Source organism: Octopus sinensis, linkage group LG7 (assembly GCF_006345805.1).
Source record: "Octopus sinensis linkage group LG7, ASM634580v1, whole genome shotgun sequence".
Taxonomy (NCBI): domain Eukaryota; kingdom Metazoa; phylum Mollusca; class Cephalopoda; order Octopoda; family Octopodidae; genus Octopus; species Octopus sinensis.
In genome coordinates, this window is record NC_043003.1 from 108,688,044 (window position 1) to 108,698,885 (window position 10,842).

At 37.8% G+C, this 10,842-nt stretch overlaps 1 protein-coding gene across 7 annotated transcripts in view; it reads right to left on the reverse strand.

Annotated features, from left to right (window-relative positions):
- LOC115214162 (armadillo repeat protein deleted in velo-cardio-facial syndrome) overlaps nt 1-10,842 on the reverse strand; it is a 403,200-nt gene that overhangs the window by 91,186 nt on the left and 301,172 nt on the right. The gene's annotated exons all lie outside the window — the stretch shown is intronic.

Genomic DNA, 10,842 nt, shown 5'->3' on the forward strand with positions numbered 1-10,842 from the left:
TGGAGCCTGGTGCAGTCTCCTGGCTTCCCAGACCCCGGTTGAACCACCCAACCCATGCTAGCACGGAAAAAGGATGTTAAACGATGATGATGAAGGAAGTAGAATACATCAACCCCCACTCCCAGTACTTGACTGGTACTTACTTTATTAGCCCCAGAAGGATGAAAGACGAAGTGGACTTCAGCATAATTTGAGCTCCTAACAGAGATAGGCAAAATGCTATCAAGCTCACCACCTCCACATGGGAACATAATTGAATGTAAAATGAAAATCTGAGGACAAATGAACATGGAGGAAGTGGAGCCATAAAAACCATTACAGAGTGTCATGGCAGAAATTTGCCACACATGAAGAATGAGCCGCATTGAAACCTATAGCTATTTGTTCAGCAACAATACCAGGGTTAAATATTTTCAAAAATCTGAAGATAAGACATTCCTTTGTTCTACACACACACACCACACACACACACACACACACACGATATAAGCTCCTCTTTCAATAATTCAGCAAATTTTGTATTTGTATGTGTTTAAGACCAAAGGTTTAATGTTAGCAAAAATACTTGTTATTCTCCTCATGTCTACATTCCGCTACCACGAGGGGTGTAAATAGCCATATAGAGATAGGAACGCTGATAGAAATCTGACTTAATAGTAAAATAAAATACAAGAGAAAAGAGAGAGAGAGAGAGAGAGAGAAGTGTGAGATAAATACAAATATATGAATGTGTGTGTGTGTGTGTGTGTACACACACACACATGGTAGCAGGATGGGTAAGTAGACAGAGAGAGAGAGAAAGATTACTGATAAAGCATGGACACATGAAAGCAATGTCACAATATGAATAACAAAAACAAAAAAGAATTTCTTTTATGCATTTCACTATTACATATATGAAGAGAGTGCAGTGGAAGATGCAGTTAATCAAGTATTTAATGATATTAAGTATTTAATCTCATTCTTTTTAAGTTCCGAGTTCAAATCTTACCAAGGCTAATTTTGCCACACATTCTTTGGGAGTAGGTTAAAATCCTGACTGCATAGCATCTACAAAATCCTGACTGCATGGTTGGTTCAATCAGCTATAAACCCTTCAACTTTACAAAATCGTGGCCTTGTGCCAATGTAAACTTTTCATATCTCGTCACTGGCACCATCTGTAAAACTACTTTCTAGTGATTCTGTGCATCTACTTGTCTGTACTAGTAGTGACTGGTAACCTAAGCAGTACTAAAGATGTCTGCAAACCACTTAATATGATGTGGGAAACCACATATGTACATGCTTTAACGCAATATGTCACAAATATTTTTTTCAACTAACGCCCAATATATGTGGTGCATTGTTGTACTCAAGAAGACCTGTCCCCAACAGAATTGAAATCCTAAAACTAAGGTGCCACGTAAAAAGCACCCAGTATACTCTGTGAAGTGATTGGTATCAAGAAGGGTATCCAGCTATAGAAACCAAACCAAAACGGAATATGACACCTGGTATGGCCCCTGATCTTGCCAGTTCCTGTCCAACCCATGCTACTATGGAAAATGGACGTTAAATGATGATCTCTTTTTTCACTAACGCGTTTTCTATGTCCCCTTGTTTATGATCCACTGTTCCCCTGTCTTCATTTTTAATTGTACATAGGTGTAATATGAGGTCAGAGTAATTTAGTTCCAGGTACTACTAGTTTGATGTAGGTGATTACAACAGCACCACTCTACTATAAGTGAGTACTACAAACATAGGTAATATATATTTGGTTTTGTTTATTTCTATTTTTGTTTTTATTTTCGTTTCAGTCATAGAACTGTAGCCATGCTGGAGCACTGCCTTGAACGCTTTCGTTGAATAAGTCACCCCCTGTACTATTTTAAGCCTGGTACTAATTATAGGTCTCCTTTTGCTGAACCACCAAGTTACAGGGACATAAACAGACCCACGCTGGTTGTCAAGTAGTGGTGGGGGACAAGCATAATGACAGGCACACACATACATACTGGGCTTCCTTCAGTTTCCATCTACCAAATCCATACAGAAGGTTTTGATCAGCCCAGGACTAAAATAGGTGACGCCCATGGTGCTATGCAGTGGGACTGAACTTAGAACCATGTGGTTAGAAGCAAACTTTTTACTACACAACCACGCCCACATTTTGAAGTCTTATCATTGTTGTTGTTGTGACAGCTTATCAGAGAATAAAATTATTATATTTTTTTTTGTAAGTTAGTATTTAAATAAGAGAGAAGGACTAAAGAAACTGCACAGATGCCTCTATCACACTTCCCTGCGACCCATTTTAGAAGCACTGGTTTTAAGAGTAGTGTGACACAAGTATGAAAGCTTTCACTAACGAAGCCAAGTACTGAAGTAAGCAGTGAAATTTCCATACTTAGTACTTAGTCATGAGAATTGTGTTAGTGCCTTAAACAGCCCACTCTATTTATTTAACCCATTTGTTATGATATTTCTGGTTAAAATATACTGCTTTTAAAATTTATTTAAACATTTAAAAAATTAGGGAAATAACTGTTATTATTGCTACAACTCTTAAGGTGGCAAGTTGGCAGAATTGTTAGCATGCCAGGTAAATTACTCAATAGCAATTTGTCTGTTTTTACATTCTGAGTTCAAATGCTGCCAAGGCTGACTTTGTGTTTCATCCTTTTTGGGGTTGATAAATTAAGAACCAGTTGACCACTGAGGGGGTAATCAATTTACTCCTTCCCATGAATATGCTGACCTTGAGCCAAAGTTTGAAACCATTATTAATCTGGTGCTTGAATCAAAGCTTAACATGGAATTTTTATGGAAGGCTTTAATTGAGATCACTTTTTTAATGCAGGAAGTTTGTTTTCTAGAACCAGGAAGGAGTCGTCTCAAGTGGGTTGGTATCAGAAGGAGTGACGAATGGGTCATCTGAGAAATAAGTAATGAGCTGAAGACAGTTGTGCAGAAATACAGTGGATGAGCAAACAAGGTGCTGGACTACCATTTCTTAGTTTACACATGAGGTAAGGGTTTTTTTTTATTGTCTACTTGGAGGCATTGTGGGTCACAATAGAGGAACCAAAAGAAATTTTAAGACTTTTGTTCAACATGCTAACAGTTCTGCCAACTCTCTACCTTCAACAACAACAACAACAATTTCAAAAAAGCCACCCTGATACTTGACTTGACTTAGGACAGCATTCACCTGGGGTGGGTTGAGCTGGCTTCATTCATCCTCAATGCTGCATCTCTCACAAATGCTGACCAGGCCTGGCGATCTGAGGCTAACGACCGCGTGATCTCCAACCACTCCCTATTCCAGCAGCGAACGCCGTAGACATGGGGGCCTAGGTTGGGTTCCAGATCAGCCCTGACCGTCATCAACCAGGTTTTTTCATTGTCCACCATAACCACCTTGGTACCAATGCAATTTCCCTCTCCCCAACTGTTGCTCTACAATCTACAGGTGTACGCACAGAGCAGGTCCATTCGTACACACCACACACACATTACTCTCATTCAACATTCAGTAAGTTTACTAGGGAGGCAGTACTTCCCTCTCCACCCTTGTTTTCCTTTTCAAGTAAAACTTGAGAAAGCTGATAAGGGATCACATGGTCAAAGAGGAACATATCTACTTTAATCACCACACAATTCTTACGTTCTTCCAGCATGCTCATATTTCAATGTTGATTTATTCTAAATGTGTGAGAATGCATTTGAAGGTTCAGTCAAGGACCTTATCTTCATGCAGTGTGTATGACTGTAAGTCTTGTCAACTTGATGCAACTCAAACTTCATCAACTGATACTAATTGGAGAATTTGAACTCAGCTAACAAAACATTTGTTAATTTTACAGTGTATCCATTGTTTAGAGTAGGGGGTCACCAAGGAATTAAAGGGGGTCAAATGGGGGTCGGCATGCAAAAGACCAGCCAACCCAGATGAACTGCTTGAAATACTTAGTCAGCGCCATCCTCATCCCTCACATTGATATTGTCAATTTCAATAAAAGATATTCCAGCAATATGATGTGTTTTTCACATTTTCTAACCATGAAAACAATTTCATAAACATTCACAGTTTAATACTGTATACTCATACATGTTTTAAATATAAAAAGTGTGTTATCTTCAATAGAATTTCTTAATTTGTCGTACATGTATATTTTAGCTAACATTTTAATTGCCAAAATCAGTACCCAGTACACATTTAACATGTGGTATGGTAGAGTAGGGTATTAAGATATTTTAAATGAGGAGGGTGGTTGATGTGGAAGGAGAAGTGGCTAAAGGGGGTCAATAGTAACAAAATGTTGGTGACCCCTGGTTTAGGGCATGACACACGATACCTCTTTTTAATCCATTTGATAGGAACCCAGCCAAGGCCGCGCCTGGTTGTATGAAACAAAACATCCTGTTGTAAAGCAAGCTAAAATTAAAACCTGCCCAAGACCATCCTTGATTCTATAGTAAAAGCTTTTCTTTTTGCAAAGTAATCTAAACTGAAACCTTCCATCAAAATTCATATTATGTTCTAAACACCAGCTCAACCATATTTCAGTATTCTCAAAATTAAAACAAAGGTAGTGCGTTTCAATACAAATACAATAACAGAAGGATTACATCTAAGTGGATTAAGTAATTTGAGAATTCTATGCTTGGCTAGACATAGCATAGCACTGGTGATGAGAGAAACTCCATCACTGTTTTAGTTTACAGTCCAACACCATCCCAGACTGCAGAGTATGTGGTTGGCAGACAGTTCTACTACTGGATAGGGTTGTCAGTGCATTGTAAACTTCTGTATTCACTTGTTTGTCTATATCTATATTTATGGGTGTGTGTGTGTGTGTATATGCACGGGCATTTGCTTGTTTGTTTGTTTTTACAGCAGTTTCTCCATGCTAGTATCAGTGGGGTGAATATATTTTTGAGGCAAGTAGTTATATAATGTTCCTGCTGGTATAGTCAAATAGATCGCTAAGAAGTAGCTTCAGACTTGGTGCTACTGATACAATATGAAAAGTCAACCACACTTTCAGCAGTTAAGTTTAGCATTTACATATTTACTGTAGCGAGCAACAAAAAGCTAATTAGAAATAATTATTTAGAGAGGAAAAGATAACATTAGCTCAATGAACAATGCAGTCTCGATCATTTTAGTAAGTACATGAGAAACGTGTACAGATGTTCCAGTTTTATTAGCTCTCATTAGCAAAGCACAAACTTTGTCATACATTTAATGAAGTAGTAACGAAAGAATCATAGTAGATTTAAATATTGCACACGAGTAAACATGACAACGAAAATATTTCAAGAAATTCCTCAGAGAAGGCTTCCTCAGCAAATTTAATATGTTTGTTCCTTCTCGAGCCATGCCTGGCTCATAAGGGCCGGTTTCCAGGTTTCCTTGATGCATAGGTTCCCCACCTGGACGGGACACCGATCCGTCACGTTGTGGCGAAAGAGTCAGCAGAAGTTTCGCCATTACCTTCTGCTGGAGCTGCATGGAGCTTAGGTGTTTCGCTTATAAACACTCACATCGCCTCGTCTGAGATTCGAACCTGTGATTCCTCGACCGTGAGTCCGCTGCTCTAACCACTAGGCCATGTGCCTCCACAAATTAAAAAAAAAAGAAAAAAAAGCTAATTACAAAGAAGTATGTTGCTTCTCCATAGGTATGACTCCTATTTGGTTTCAGTCATTGGACGACGGCAATGCTGGAACACTGCTTAGTAGACTAAGCCAAACAAATTGACTACAGTCATTATTTTAAGTCTGGTGCTTATTCTATTGGTTCATATTGCTGAACTGCTAACTTACTGGGGATGTTAACAAGCCAACACCAGTTGTCAACTGAAGGGAAAACAAACCTACAGACACACACAATGGGTTTCTCACAGTTTCTCTCTCCCAAATTTACTCATGTGGCATTTGTCGCCTTGGGGTTATAGCAGAAGCCTGGCCAAGGAGCTGCATAGTGGGACTGAACCCAAAACCACGTGGCTGTGAAGTAAACTCCTTAACCACATAACCATACATGTCTCATGTAGGAGTAAAAAAAAAGTCATGTGTGCAAAGTCTAAATAATTTAATCGACCTCATTCTGGGTATTCACTTTAATTAGGCTTTAGGTTTGTTTAAAAATTTATACTCTAAATTTATATACTATTTTTAATTATATTTTCCATTTATTCATTTCATACAACACAAATTTCTATGAAACATCAACGAGAATTTTTTCTCGAAGAATCAGATAAGGAAAACCGATAACAAATGACGAAGAATAACCCAGAGTGACAGTCTATGAGTAATATCTGCTGACTAGTTTCTCATTATTTCAAGAAAAACTATTTGGTATCGCTGCACATAATTCGGTCCAAGAATATGTTAATACAGTTCAACACTTGGCAGCTCTTAGTTCCCACAGTTTTATTGCAGTTGTTAATTTAAATAAACAAATAAATAGAATATCGGTTGAGCTAGAAACTAAACAAAGATATGTAGAACTAAATATAAAATGCTAAAGTAGGCTGCAACATGTGCTACATAAATTACGGAGAAATTGTGTCGGGATTAATGCAATGTCTGCAAAATTTACTGCTTCGTTAATTAGAAATTTGTTTCTACAAGACTTTTCTGTAGTAATTACTCATTTTACTGAATGTCATTTCAGCATCTCCACAAACAAAATTACAGAAAAGACAGAAGGAAAATGTTTGGTATGGGAGTATGGTTAAAAAGATTGCATTCTGACCATGTTTTTGGGGGTGTTTAGCCCCACTGCATGACACCTTAGGCAAGTCTTCTACTATAGCCCTAGGTCATTCAAAATTTTGTGAGTGGGTTTGATATATATGGAAAATGAAATAGCTCACTGTATGTTTGTGTGTGTGTGGGTGCACGCGTGTGCATGCGTCCATCTATCGATGCCTTGATATCATGTGCAGTTTGTTTCCTGTTTTCTATGAGAAACATGTCTAGCCATGTGGAAAAACATTACTTTGCTTGGAAACAGGTAAGGACTGCAACAGGAAGGGCATCTGGCCACAAAAAATTTGCTTCAGTGAATTCCATCTGACCCATGCAAGCATGGAAAAATGGATGTTAAAACAACGATGATGATTTTAGCATAAAATAAGTCAAAACCAAATTCATGTAAAAATATGTTGTGCAACTACAATGTCTGTTTACATACTGTCTGACATTTTTGATTTTATAAACTTTTTAATGGCTTCGTTAGAAAATAAAGACCAGCGCTTATGATATCCTCACATCAGTGACACATCTTGAATGCTTACAGCAAGATGAATTCTGTTGAAGGCATCCAGGTACCAGGTGATTGATTAAAGCAGTAGATTTAAACAATGCAGTGTAGCACATGCAAGGGTAGTCCAGGTACACTGTGGATGTTGAAGAATAGATGATAATTTGATTCGTTAGCATTTTGAATTATTCTGTCAAATGTAATGCTTATTTATTCCCTTTGTTTTGAATTAATCCTGCATTATTCTGTAGCTTTGAGATTTTGATGTGACTATGTTCATTTTTAGGATGACATTACAGGGTAGGTGTGAAAGGCTGGATCGGGTCAGTTTGAGCATAACACAGGTAGAATACTTGGGCCGGATATGGCTGGTTTAAATGCTGAAGGGTGACAGGTAGCTGCTCAGCCATGATGCAAGGGAGATAAAATTGGAAAACAATAGGAATTCTTTCTACATTTGGCACAAAGTCTGAAATTTTGTGTGTGTGTGTGTGTGGTGGTGGTGGTGGAGGGGGGTGAGGAAGGGCTAACCAGTTGCATTGACCCCAGGGCTCAAATGGTACATTGTTTTATTGACCCTGAAAGGATGAAAAGCAAAGTTGATCTTGGCACTATCTGAACCCGGAAGGAAAAGCTAGAACAAATGCCACTCAGAGTTTTCGTCTGGCATGCTTAGTAGTACTGCCAGCCCTTTAATAGCCATTGGAAAATGCATGAACATCAACAGTTCCCAATTAGCCCATTCTTTGAAATACAGAACTGGTGTTTCTTTATGGATGAATAGTCTTATACTTCTAAGTGTTAACCAGTCAACCATGAAATGAAACTGGTACACACCCACTCACCCTGTACAACCACTTCCAGACCAAATTATTTTTTTCTTTCTTTTAAATGATTTAATCTCTCATTTATTTATTTGTTATTTATTTCAATATTTCTTGTTCCTATTTCCACAGATTCTGAAATTCTATAAATCTATGTTGAAAATCTTTAACATCAAATAAATAAGAAACATTGAAAGAGACAATAAACTATTGCAAAAATTAAACAAACAATAGAAATATTTCTGTTCATCGATGTGTGAAAGCAATTCACTAAAGAAGAAATAAACTTCTTTTCAAAGCAAAAATGCTCTTCTGCTTCACAGAGCTAATTTTTAATTTCTTCCAATATTCCCACTGTCATTGCATTACATTGTACCCCCAAGGTAAGGCATATTGTTGTTGTTGTTGTTATCGTCTTTCTCATTTTAACTCATCTGCATCATGGCTGAATGGCTACTATTAGGTAGGGCCATACATCTGCCTCTAATACTGCATGGAAATATTTAAAACGGCAGAGCATTCCAACCCGAGCACACGCATTCAGATGCTCCAGACCACCATACAGCTCACACTATCAAAATTCTAGATTTGACAGACGTTCAACAGCATCCAAAAGTAAATAAATAAAAAACCCATCCATCTGATATGCAATCTCCATCTCTTTTGCTTCTACAACAATTCAAGTTTTGCTGAACCTGCCAACAATGCACCTGCCACTCCATTTTATTTGAAGTAATTACTTCTTCCTAAAAGCAAAGTATAGAGCCTCTTTGTGGTTGGTTTAACCTGCTTAAAAGAGCAGCCAAATGTCCTAAAAAAAAACCCATCCATATCACCATAACCCTTTAGTGTTCAGATTATTTTGTGAAATATGCTTTTTTTATTTAAATTGTTTTGGATTCATGCATTACCTCAAAGCTTAGAGGTTTTGATGATGTGATTGTTTACGTTTAGAATGTTAGTGTAGGTTATGTGTGAGAGGTTAGATATGGCCAGTTTGAATGTAAAAATGCAGAATGTTTGAACCAGATTTGGCTGGTTTAAATGCTAAAAGGTTAAACAAGAAAAGAATAATAAAATAAAAAAAGGATAACTTATTTCTACATACAATGTGCCTGAAAAAAACAAGGATGAGATGGCCACAACTGGACACCTTTAATAATATGTCTACTCAGTCAGGGCTGACTGGGAGCTAAACAAGTTGCATCAGTAAGAATTGCGTACTAACTAAAACACTTTGCTCCTGCAATTTGCTGACTCATGTCTGTGACTTCTCTAATTACTAAACTGCGTATATTACAATAATACTATTAACCCTTCTCACAGTGGCCCAAGATCCACTGAGGCTACTAACAGTTGTCAGAGCAACAACTGTCAATAGCCAATTGGGTTATTGATTTGACATTCAAATTCTCAATGTGTTTCTAAAGACAGACAAGCTTCCCAGAATCACCGACATCCACTCAGTCCATGCTGGATGAATATTCTTTTCTACTCTAGGCACAAGGCCCGGAATTTTGGAGGAGGAGGCCAGTTGATTAGATTGACCCCAGTATGCAACTGGTACTTAATTTATCGACCCCCCTCCCCAAAAGGATGAAAGGCGAAGTTGACTTTGGCGGAATGTAAAAAGATAGAGGAACAAATAGAGAATATATGAACTGTGCATGCAGCTGTGAGGGCAACCTACCTGGGAGTACAGCAACTCAGTGAAGAAACAAGAAATAGGGGAGTGGACGCGCTTGACTCTGGCTGCAGACAATGTCTCCAGAATTAGCACAATTAAAAGTATGCCAATCCATGGTACAAACAGATTAGTATGAGGAAGAGTGTCCACCCATAAAAACTATGCTAACATGACACACACAACAATAAAAATTGCTGTGTGTGATACATAGCAACGGTCTGCAACAACTGATGAGATAACTGCAGGACTTGTCCAACCCATATCAGCATAGAAAACCAGATTTATGATAATGCATATGCTTTATATATTGAAGGTAGATGTGAGATACTTTAGTTTGTTTGCCTGGAAATCAAGAATATGTCAAATATATATACGTGTGTGTGTGTGCGTGTTAGCCATATACCCTTTCAAATGCTAACCCTTATGTTTTTCAAGTAAAGACCTCTTATTTCATACATCATGGAGGACACAAAGGGAGTGGATGATTTGTAGACAGAAGTGATAACAACAACAACATGGCCTATAAATTGCAACTGTCACACAGTAGGAATATAAGCAAACATAGACACAGTAACATGACAGGCTTCTTTCAGTTTCTGTCGACAATATTAGGCCAGAAGCCTTTAGTTGTCCTGGGGTTATAACAGAAGATATTTTCCTAAGGTGCTGCATCGTGGGATGCACTGAACCAGAAACCGCATTGTCAGGAAACAAACTCCTTTTGCATTTGATGTGTAGCATTGAGTTCAAAACTTTCTGGATGTAAAAGTCACAGAGGAAGGAAGAGGAACTACAACAACAACAACATCAGTTTGCACTCACTATAAATCAAATCCACCTGTTCTACAAGTCAAAGCAGAAACCTCAACATCATTTCTCAATCTGCTAGACATAGCAACTAAATCTCCTTCAAATCACAACCTTCTGTCATAAATAAACAAGGTTACATTAGACAATGTAATTCTTGATAAAAAAAACCAAAAAATAAAACAGAAAAGATTCCCTTTTATCATAAATCAACTCAAACAGATGCCATTGTTATATAAGATGCTAACCAAGAGTAACATCTA